This window comes from Melospiza melodia, chromosome 3, assembly GCF_035770615.1.
Source record: "Melospiza melodia melodia isolate bMelMel2 chromosome 3, bMelMel2.pri, whole genome shotgun sequence".
In the NCBI taxonomy this organism is placed as follows: domain Eukaryota; kingdom Metazoa; phylum Chordata; class Aves; order Passeriformes; family Passerellidae; genus Melospiza; species Melospiza melodia.
Genome location: NC_086196.1, coordinates 139,687,801 through 139,698,442, shown reverse-complemented (window position 1 = coordinate 139,698,442; position 10,642 = coordinate 139,687,801). Strand labels below are relative to the sequence as shown.

The window sequence follows — 10,642 nt, the reverse complement described above, 5'->3', positions numbered from 1 at the left end:
TTCTCAGAAGGGGGAAAAATCCCAAAGAAAGGATTTTTATGAAAAGATATCGGTGACACTGAAGTAGCTACTGGTTTTTATTTTTTTGGTGTAACTAACTGACAGTGGTGAGTATAACTCAGATAACAGTGTGAAACAGATAACATTGATTTCATGTACTTGTGGAGTATCTTATCCATATGATAAGATAACACTGAAAAGAACCAGGCTATCAAGAACTGTCAAACCATGGAACAGGGTGTCTGGTGAGGAAATAAAATAAAAAAATTTCATCTGCAGATACTGGCACATACTTTAAGAAGACCTGTCAAGTGCTGAACCAAGCAAAAGAATTCCTGGAACATGTAAACTCAAAGGAATGTTTGAATATGTATAATCTTCATGGAGATGCATTTGAGCAATATAATGAAAAAGTATATATGAAAATTGTTTTCAGTTAACTGGTGTGCTTTTGGGATCCTATTACAGCGACCTGATGAGGTCTTCATGGTGAGAGAGAAGGACGAGAATCTTAGTTCATGATCAGAAGGCTAGATTTATTGATATATGATATATAATGCATTATTACTATACTAAAAAGAATAAGGAGAGAAGTTGCAGAGGCTGCTAAGCTAAGAATAGAATATTAAAGAATGAATAACAAAGTTCTGTATCCAGGGAGTCTGTCCCCGAGCTTGGTTCTGTGATTGGCCCTCAATTGTAAACACGGAACATGATCCAATCACAGGAGCACTTGCTACATTTCACAGCAGCCGATAACAATTGTTTACATTCTTACTCTGGGGCCTTTGCTTCCCAGAAGATGCACAAATCCCAAAGAAAGGATTTCTGTGAAAAAATCTCTGCGACATCTCACCTTTCTAAATTGTATAAATGAAAAGAAAAATGCTGATGTGAAATGAACAGGAAATTTCTTCACCTGTAACATATACAATACTAACAAATCACTAAAACAATCCTACAATCTAAGAAAATGCAAAAAACAATGCAAAGAAAGTTCAAGTCCAAGCCGCTGAGTTTCAGGAACAGTCCATGAGCTGAAGTTGTTTCTCTTGGGATATCTGAGAATCCTTTTTGGTCCTGAAAACAGACTTCTGCAAAAGTCCCATCAATAGTTATCACAAACCATTGACAGTCTTACAACAATTTCAAACAATGTCAACAACTTTTAGAATGTCCTTTTCTGGCCCTTCAGTCCTTCAGTGCTTCAGAGCTGCTGCTTCAGTGCTTCAGAGCTGCTGCCCGCTATTTTCAATCTTTTTTATTTAATTTTTTTTTTTTTTTGATTGAAAAGGAAAAGAGCAGCAGCTGAGCAGAGCAGTGCCAGAGAAGGTAAGGCCCTGGGGGCCCTGGCCCATGATGGACCAGGAACCGCAAAACTGGCCCACAAAGAGGGGCCAGGATCAGTAGGAGAAACCACAACTCCCAGAAACATCAAGAGGCCAAGCAGTGGGCCTGGCCCAGGAACTTCCTGAGCCCAACGGCCCAGGCCAAACCCATGAGGCAGGCTCTGCATTCCCACAGGCCTGCACCCTGCTGCCAGTACAATGGTAGCACGGGTGGTGACACGCTTCCTTTTCCCAAAACCACTGAGGCATGCCAGCAGCAGGAAAATAGAAGCCTTCCCCAGAAATCCCATCTGGGGTCTGGAGATGTTTGTTTCCCACAGCAAACCAGCTATGGTCTCCTCATCTGTGCCCTCTTCCCCTGCAATGCAAATAATGCATCGGGTTTGTCTCTCAGCCACCACATGGCTTCATCCCCACCCCCTCCAGGCTGGGGATCAGAGGCAGAGCTCTCGGGATGCACCCACCCCCCGCCACTAGGGCGCAAGAGAGGCGGCAGAGATGGCAGCCTCCATGGGACAATCCCCGAAGAAACACCCCCCAACCCGCCGAGAATGCTGATCTTGAAAGCAGGCAGCCGGACTGCCCCAACAGTCAGCTGGCGAGCAGCCCCCGCTCCACGGAAGGAGAGACCAGCCTCCGAGACCGCTGCTACAGAGGCAACTGGACCAGTATGGTCCGAGCTCGAACAAGCCGCTGGTTCCAGGGCAGTCTCTGACACCGACACGGAGGACAGAGTCTCTGACAGTGGCAGAACTGCTGGGGCAGCCTGTGAAGGCAGCGGGGGGCAAGCCAGAACCGGGGAGGGAATCACGCTAGATGTAGGAGCAGCCGTGGGCTGCTCCAAGGTTCCCGCAGGTTCGGTGCCATCTTCAACACCATCCTGAACAGGGACCATCTCGGCTTGAGGCGGTGAGGAGGCCGATGGAAGCGGTGGGGGGGCCGAAGGGGCAGCAGAGAACTCCTCCGCTGAGCCGGAAGCTGGATACGCGCTGTCATCGCCTACAAACTCAGGCACAGGAAGTGCGGCTCCTGCACTCTCAGATGCAGGCACTGGCAGGAGCGGGGAGGCCTGTGAAGCCGTGGGAGGGACCGCTTGGAGAGGCGGAGATGGGATCACGCAGAGAGGCGGCGCTGGCAGGGCCGGGGGGGCCTTTGGGACCGGTACCACCCCCATCTCTGAGCGGGGCAGGGTCCAAGAAGCCGGCTGGGGGAGCACCGTCCACTCCCATCCCCCCTGCAGAGGAGAAGGGGGAAGAAGAGAAGGCTCCATCTGTGCAGGCTCTGGAGAAAGAGTAAAAAAAACTTCTTCCCGCGGCGAAGTTTCGTCCCCCCCCAGCCGAGAAGCAGGGCGGGCTGGGAAGCAGAATCTCATCCCCCACTGGGTCTTCTCCCACTGGGGATGGTGGAAACGGGGTCTGCCCATAGCTGTTAGAAATCCATGGAAAAACAGCTGCTCTCCTTTTCAAAACTGGGAAGAGCTTTATAAATGCTGGGTAAACAGGAGGCAAAAGACGTCCCTGACTGTCGACAAAATAAAATATGGAATTCATGCACTCCCAGACAAAAACATCCAAAGCATATAGGGCATCAGTAAAGAACCCAAAAAGCTTTTCCCATCAAAAGAACTCATAGAGATCTTTTTCTGACAGAAAAAAATCATCTTCTCTACACCATTCTTGCCAGAGGGCAATAAGGTTCTCCTCTGAAGGAGAAAAACGAACCTCTTCCTGCAAGGCATGTGTCTGCCATACGAACAGCCACAAACTACGAAGGGCTGAATCCTCAGGGATAGAAAAACGAACAGTACCTTTTGAAAGAGTCCAGCTTGCTCTGGCCAGCTCCGCGGGTATGCTGCTCTTGTCTACCATGTTTCCTGAAGGTTTTCCAGAAGAAGGTTCACTTGTGGTCAGCCTTGGCTGTGAACTCTGTCCAAATCAGGATCTTCAGTTCTTCAGCTCCTGGCTTGAATCCACTTCTGTGGTCACTTCAAAGCAACCATCAAATGCTACACATACAGGATTTTACCCAGTGCAGCAATTTGCTCCTCTGGTCTTATCAAATTAATTTTTGCTCTGACACGAGAGGTCACCAACTATTACAGTGATCTGAGGAGGTCACTGGGGTGAGAGAGAAGGACGAGAATCTTGTTTGATGACCAGAAGGCTGTATTTATTGATATATGCTATATAATACATTATTACTATACTAATAGGAATAAAGAGAGAAGTTGCAGAGGCTTGCTAAGCTAAGAATAGAATAGAAAGAATCTATAACAAAGTTCTGTGTCCAGGGACTCCATCCCCAGCTTGCTCCTGTGGTTAGCCCTCAACTATAAACATGGAACATGAACCAATCACAGGTGCATCCTATTGCATTTCAAAGCAGCCGATAACAATTGTTTACATTCTTCTTCTGGGGCCCTTGCTTCCCAGAAGATGCACAAATCCCAAAGGAAAGAATTCCTATGAAAAAATGTCTGTGACAGGCTGCAACCTCCAACAACTTGAGAGACCCCATGGGAAATGCAGTAAGCTATGGCTCTCTGGGCTTTCTATGGGTTCTTTCCAGCTAGCTTGAACCCAAGCCCACACGGCCTTGCATGGACAGAAAGTAAGAAACGAGAAGCGCTCTTCTTCACGTGGGGACAAGAGTCCTGTTTATTGGCTTGGGATGGGATGCTCCGCTTCCGGCAACCACCCAGGTAGAAAAGAGAGCGAACCACACCTGCAGTGGGGTTTTGAGGGGATGGGGGCTGGGAAAGAGGACTCAGCCAATGGGATAACACTGGGGAGGGGCAAGGGGAGGGGTATCCGTGGGACAGACCACCAGGTGTGTAGAAAGGGGTTCATGGGGGAGAGACCATGTGATGAGAAAGGGAGAATAATCTACATGACATACCATACTCAGTAGAAACTTCCCATCACCCAGTGCAAAACAACTACTAAATAAACTGTTTAGTGCAATACAACACCTATGACCTTTCTCTTTATTCAAATAAAGCAGCTGGACTCCTCTGTCTCCTTTTTGGACATGAACCTCTGGTGTTTGTGGATTAATTTTCGTGACAGTTGGGATCCAGTCTTGGATCACCAGGTGGAAAACATTGATCTGCTTTTCCTGGTTGCACATTTTGAGCATGAACTCATTCTACCTCTTCCTTTGACTTTGCTACCACCATTGTCTTCTCATCTACATTGAGCTGTGTATCTAAAACCACCTGAATATCATTCCAGTCGGGACCCTGGTTCCATACTATCAAATGCCTTACTTGCCTTCTCCAGATTTTCCCTTTAAGTCCGTACTAAGTCCTTCCAGGACCTCAACTTGATTCTGAAAAAGGCATCGTTACCAGGACCAGTCCATCTGTACCTGCCTGAGCGGAGCTTGAATTGCCCCCTTTCCTCATTTTTTCTCTCTCCTCCTGAGCATATTCTCCCTGCCACTGGCCTAAATTCCTCTAAATCTGTGTCTGCCCTCCTTCCTCTTCATCCACAGGATCGGGGACTTACCAACATTTTGAAATACTCTTCCTCTCCTGTTGTGGGTTTGGGTTTTTTCAGGGAATTTTCTCCCATTTGTTATGTGGAAGAAAGACATTGTGAGGGAGAGAGGTTATCCAGGAGACAAACTGGGGGCAATTAAAAAAGAAAAAAATGGCCAAGCACTCACATACCACTGTAGTGGCTTGGCCAGGAGAACAAGAGTTTGGGAGTCATGCCAGGGGAAGGAGGAGTAGGTTCTTCAGGAGTGGTGGCATAATACCATGAGCTGTACTGGGGTGGACTCCGGGACTCTGTCTGGGATGTGGGAGCTGGTTTATGGCCGCTTTTTTGGCTCACTGGTTGAGGATAGTGGTCGTGTATGCTATCGACAGCATTTGGCTCCTGCAGGGATATTGCTACAATTTAGCTTTCTGCCCTGGGTCTGCCCAACTCCACTGCTTCAGCCCACTGCTCCGGGGATCCTGCCACAGTTTAGCCCCTGTCCTGGTTTGAAATGGGAGGAAATTCAGGGAAGTGACGCAAAGATTTTTGTGTAACTGACAGTCTGTTGAACCACCAAGAAGCTGGACATGCCTCTGTGAAACACACATGTTAAAGATGAAAAAACTTGGGAACTGTCTCAGGTGGCCATTTGAAGAGCCCAGGCGTGATGTTAACCCTTTCAGTGCTTCAATCCTCCCTCGAGTGAGAGAAAAGAACAAGACGCAGGCATGTAAAGGAACAGCATGAAGACATCGAGGTCAGCGAAGAAGAAGTTAAGTCCCAGATGGAAGGGGTGAGGAGATGCCTTGTTTTGGAGCTGAAATTCACTTGTAAGCTATGGAGAAAAGACTCTTCTTTTTTTTTTTTATAATGTATGAAACTATGGGGAGATGAAAGTGTTCAAATTGACATCGAGCAAAGGCCTCCATGCTAAGACAAGCAGATGTTGAAATAGCGCTTGTATTAAAATTTCTTTGAAAAACTACCCTGCTTCTGCTACTTGTTCCATTTTAGAAACTTGATTACATCTTTCCTGCCATGACTAAGGAGTTCTTTGTTTTCTAGCTAAAAGCTCTTTGTTCTCTTCTTACAACTTCTCTTAGTTTCCTTTCCCCTTAGCCCTCTATACCCAAGAGCTCCCAGGCTGGGAGAAGCCCATCCCAGCCCCTCTTTTTCCAGCCCTGGCTCTCGGGTGGTTGCGCGGTTCCCAACTCTGTTCCAGAGGCAGTGGGGTAATTCCAGGAAATCAGGTGTTTTATTGCTGCAGAGAGTGAAAGTGAAACCATCCTTTTGGAGTCAGATGACTGAGCTATGGTTCAAATTTCAAACCAGCTGTGGTACAAGTTAGCTCACAGTCAACAATGTTGTAGCAGTGACTTGCAGACTCTGACCCTTAACTCTTGTGCTGACTGCTGGCAATAAGATTGTAAACTGTGATAGTTGGATACATAGACATGTAAAAAATGGAGGAGAGAGTCCTTGGCGAAAGGCGTGAAAGGACAGGACAAGGGGGAATGGCTTCCCACTGCCAGGGGGCAGGGAGAGATGAAATATTGAGAACGAATTCTTCACTGGGAGACTTGTAAGGGGCTGGGATGTTATTCCCAGAGAAGCAGTGTCTGCCCCATTCCATGTCAGGGACACCTTCCACTGTCCCAGCTTGCTCCAGGCACTGTCCAACCTGGCCTTTCTTGGACAGCTCTCCAGCAGAGGAAGAAAAGCAGGAACAGGGCCTGGCTGCAGCTTTCTTGGCAGGGGACACCCCACACCTGACGGTGCCTGGAGCAAGCTGGGACAGTGAAGGTGTCCCTGTCTTGGAATGGGGCAGCCACTGCTTCTCTGGGAATAGCATCCCAGCCCCTTGCATCTCTCCCAGGGAAGAATTCCTTTCAAATGTCTCATCTATCCCTGCCCTGTGGCAGTGGAAAGACATTCCCCCTTTTCCTGCCCCTTCTCCCAAGTTCCTCTCCTGCTTTATTCACATGTATGCGTATCCAACTCTCACAGTTTACAATATTATTACCAGCAGTCAGCAAAGGAGTTAAGGGTCAGTGATCTGCAACAGATGAATGTTGACTGTGAATTGGTGTGGAATTTTTAGCCTACATTAATTATCTGACTCCAAAAGGATGGTTTCACTTTCACTCTCTGCAGCAGTAAACAGCTGGATTTCCAGGAATTACCCCACTGGCTCTAGAACAGAGGTGGGAACCAGACACCCATTTGAGAGCCAGGGCTGGAAAAAGAGGGGCTGGAATGGGCTTCTCCCAGCCTGGGAGCTCTGGGGTATGGAGGGCTGTGGGAAAAGGAAACAATGAGAACTTGTAAGAAGAGAACAAAGAGCTTTTAGCTAGAAAACAAAGAACTCTTTAGTCATGGCAGGAAAGATGCAATCAAGTGTCTAAAATTTGACAAGTATCAGTAGCAGTGTAGTTTTTCTAAGAAATTTTTACACAAGTGCTTGTCATACGGAAAAAAGAGCTGATGTCGGTACTAGAGAATTCACCAGCACACCCAGGAAATCTCATCCAGCACCATTAAACCATGACCCTCTCTCTGCCAGGGTTGCACCTTGTGCTGCACGGCTTCCTCAGGCTCAGGAGCCCCTCAGTGTCCCTTCAGAAGCAGCCAGAGAACCATTCCCTCTCTGCCCCTGCCAGCCTGGCACAGCAGGAGCACACTCCTGCCTCACCCCAGCCAGCAGGAACGTGCACACTGCAAACTGAAACCATCTGCACTCCTGACTCCATGGCAGGAGTGACCCAGCCAGGGCTGGAGAGGGCTGGGGATCATCCTGCATGAAGCTCCTCTGCTCCTGCTCTGTCAGTTCTAGGGACACCAGCCCAGGGACATGGTGGAGTCTCATCTCAGGTGGTGTCCCAGGAATGCCTGGACATGGCACTCGGTGCTCTGGACTGGAGACAAGGTGGGTATCAGGCACAGGATGGATTCGAGGGTCTGGGAGGTCTTTTCCAACCTCAGCGATCCTGGGGTTCTGTGCCTGTAACACTCCTACAGCGGGGAATTCTTTGGCTGGAGGAAATATCCCTCTGGAGACAGGCTCAGCTGAGCTGGGAACAGAGGGACCAAATCCATGCTCTGTAGGTGATGTGTCCCAGCCCTGCCTGGCAGCTGCTGAGGCTTCCCCTGAGGCCGGACAAATGCCAGCTGTGTCTGCTCCAGCACTTGTGACTTGTCAGCCTGGGACAGGTGACGGCTGGTCCTGGCAGGCTGGAGGTCTCAGTATCCAAACTGCAGTGGTTGTTTTGAGGCCATGGAGCAGGATTTGTTTGTCCACATGCCCAGGGAAAAGCAATCCAGGCCCCCTGCTCTGGTTGGGTGTTGAATGTCCTCTGCCAAACCCCAACGCTCTGTTACTGTCAGGTGTGGGGTGTCCCCTGCCAAGAAAGCTGCAGCCAGGCCCTGTTCCTGCTTTGCTTCCTCTGCTGGAGAGGTGTCCAAAGAAGGCCAAGTTGGACGGTGCCTGGAGCAAACTGGGACACTGGAAGGCATCCCTCTCCTGGAATGTGGCAGCCACTGCTTCTCTGGGAATAACATCCTAGTCCCTTACAACTCTCCCAGGGAAGAATTCCTGCACAAGCTCAGGAGCTGATGGGTTTGGAGTTTGCCTCTGGTGTCCCTCAGTTATTCAAAGAATAGATCTGATGTGATGGCACAAACATCTCCCCACATCGTTCCTTTCCTCAGAGCTTGGGGTGTTCACCTGGAGAGGAGAAGGCTGCAGGAAGACCTTAGAGCCCCTTCCAGGGCCTGAAGGGGTTCCAGGATGGGATATTGGGAATTAGGAATTCCTCCCTGTAAGGGTCGACACGCCTTGGAACAGGACGTCCAGTTCTGGGATGCCATGATTCAGGCTAAGGGGAGCAGGGTGGGTGGTATCCAGCCAGGAGCCCCAGGCTCTGCCAAGCTCCTTCTGCTTTCCATGGAATCATAGAATCATTAAGGTTCGAAAAGACCTCCAACATCCTCAAGTCAATCTCTTACAGGAAATATTTTCAACCCAAAACACGCAGCAGCAGTTTCACTTTCACACTGCTGCAGGAAAACACATGATTTACAGGAAAGCTGTAGCTGCTCCCCCACAGGCCCCATAAAAGGGGTTACAGCTCCCCACAAAAGAGCCAGAGCTGTTTGGGCTGTGCTGGACTTCTCCTAGCCCAGGACCTGTGGGGTCCGGAGAGAGAAGGTGGGATGGGGATGTGGATGGGGATGAGGATGAGGAGGAGAATGGGGATGGGGATGGGGATTAGGATGGGGAATGAGAATGGGGATGGGGATGGGCATGGGGATGAGCTGCGGGGCTGGGAGCTGGAGCAGCCGGGAGCGGGATCTTGTTGCTCTCCTGCCTCCTGTTCCCTGTGCTTTGCCAGGGCTGGGGAGATGGCAGGGCAGGAGCAGAGGGGGCTGAGGGCAGCGGGTGGGCGCTGTGCGCTCCGAGCGTGGGCTGCAGGAAGCCGCCTTTGCTGGCACCGCTTTGGGCAGCTCGGGGGAGCCGTGTGCGCTGCAGGGACTGAGCTGGGATGGGGATGGGCTCAGAGCGGTGGGAGCGGAGCAGCGGGGGAAGGAGGAGGGATGCGGGGATGGAGGGGCACAGGGAAGGCTGCAGAGGCGCAGAGGCTGTCCCGAGAGCCGGCAGCGGGGCTGGCCGGGCACAGATGGCGAGCGGAGCCCCTTCCCTGCCGCCAGCCCGTGCCCGGCCGGGAAACGCTCCCCGCAGGCGGGGCCGACCCTGCCCGGCCCGGGCACCCCCAGCCCCGCGGCGGGGCCGGATGGCTGCGCTCCCCTGAAGGCAGGAGCCGGGGGGATCATTCCTTTGCCTGCCCATGCAGGGAGGGTGGGATTGTCCTCTCTTACACTCTAAGCATCACCACCCCGAGCGCTCTGGTCCCTGGGACAGCCCCACAAAGGCAGCAGTGTTCCCAGAGCCTCTTTCCCTGGGCCAGGGCTGCGGAAAACACTCTCGGGGGGCTCTTCCTGTGAAACGGGGTGCAGGCATTCCCATGGCAGGTCCTGCTGCCAGCCTTGCTGCTTCTCGCCTTTGCTTCCAAGGAGGAACTCGGTCCCGAGTTATGCCCTGAATGTGCTCAGTGCCTCTCTGCGAGCACTGACACAGTCACATGGGGCTTTTCCCTATTCCTGTAGCACTAGGAAGCCGTGCAGGGACTGCCAAGGGTGCCTGGGGGCAGGTTCAGGGTATGGCTGGGCTGGAGTTGATGTTGTCCAGTGTCACAGACACATTTTATGAATAATCCTTTCCCTAGGATTTTTTCTCTTGAGAAGCTGAGAAGACTCAGAGGAAAAGAAAAACAATAATTATCTGCTGCTGTGGAATGCAACAGTTGCATCTTTGATTGGTCTCATGTGGTTGTTTCTAATTAATGGCCAATCACAGTCAGCTGGCTCAGACTGTCTGGTCAGTCACAAGATTTTATTATCATTCCATTTTCCTTCCTTTCCCTGCAAGCCTTCTCATGAAATCCTTTCTTCTATTCTTTTAGTATAGTTTTAATATAATATATATCATAAAATAATAAATAAGCCTTCTGAAACAGGGAGTCAAGAGTCTCATCTCTTCCCATGTCAGGGCTGCCTGCAAACCACCACAGTCCAGGGCAGCCTCTGGCTCCTGAGACTGAACCAGTCCTTTCAGTGCTCCATTTGAAGAGAATGTGGGATTGGACAGGGCTGGGACAAGTGGCTCAAGTGGACAAGCTCCAGCAGTGACCCTGAGCCAGCAATTCCCTTCCTGAGCAGCCGTCCTGCACTGAGGCTCTGCTGCCCAGGGAG

The 10,642-nt window shown here is 50.5% G+C and overlaps 1 protein-coding gene across 2 annotated transcripts in view; it reads left to right on the top strand.

The window, feature by feature from the left end:
- The first annotated feature begins 8,901 nt into the window (after window positions 1-8,901).
- The window catches only part of LOC134416533 (interferon-induced very large GTPase 1-like), a 50,942-nt gene continuing 49,201 nt past the window's right edge, over window positions 8,902-10,642 (top strand). For both annotated transcript variants that reach the window (XM_063153256.1, XM_063153257.1), the window contains exon 1: window positions 8,902-9,041. The gene's annotated coding sequence lies outside the window, so the exon portion shown is untranslated. The remainder of the gene's footprint in view (window positions 9,042-10,642) is intronic.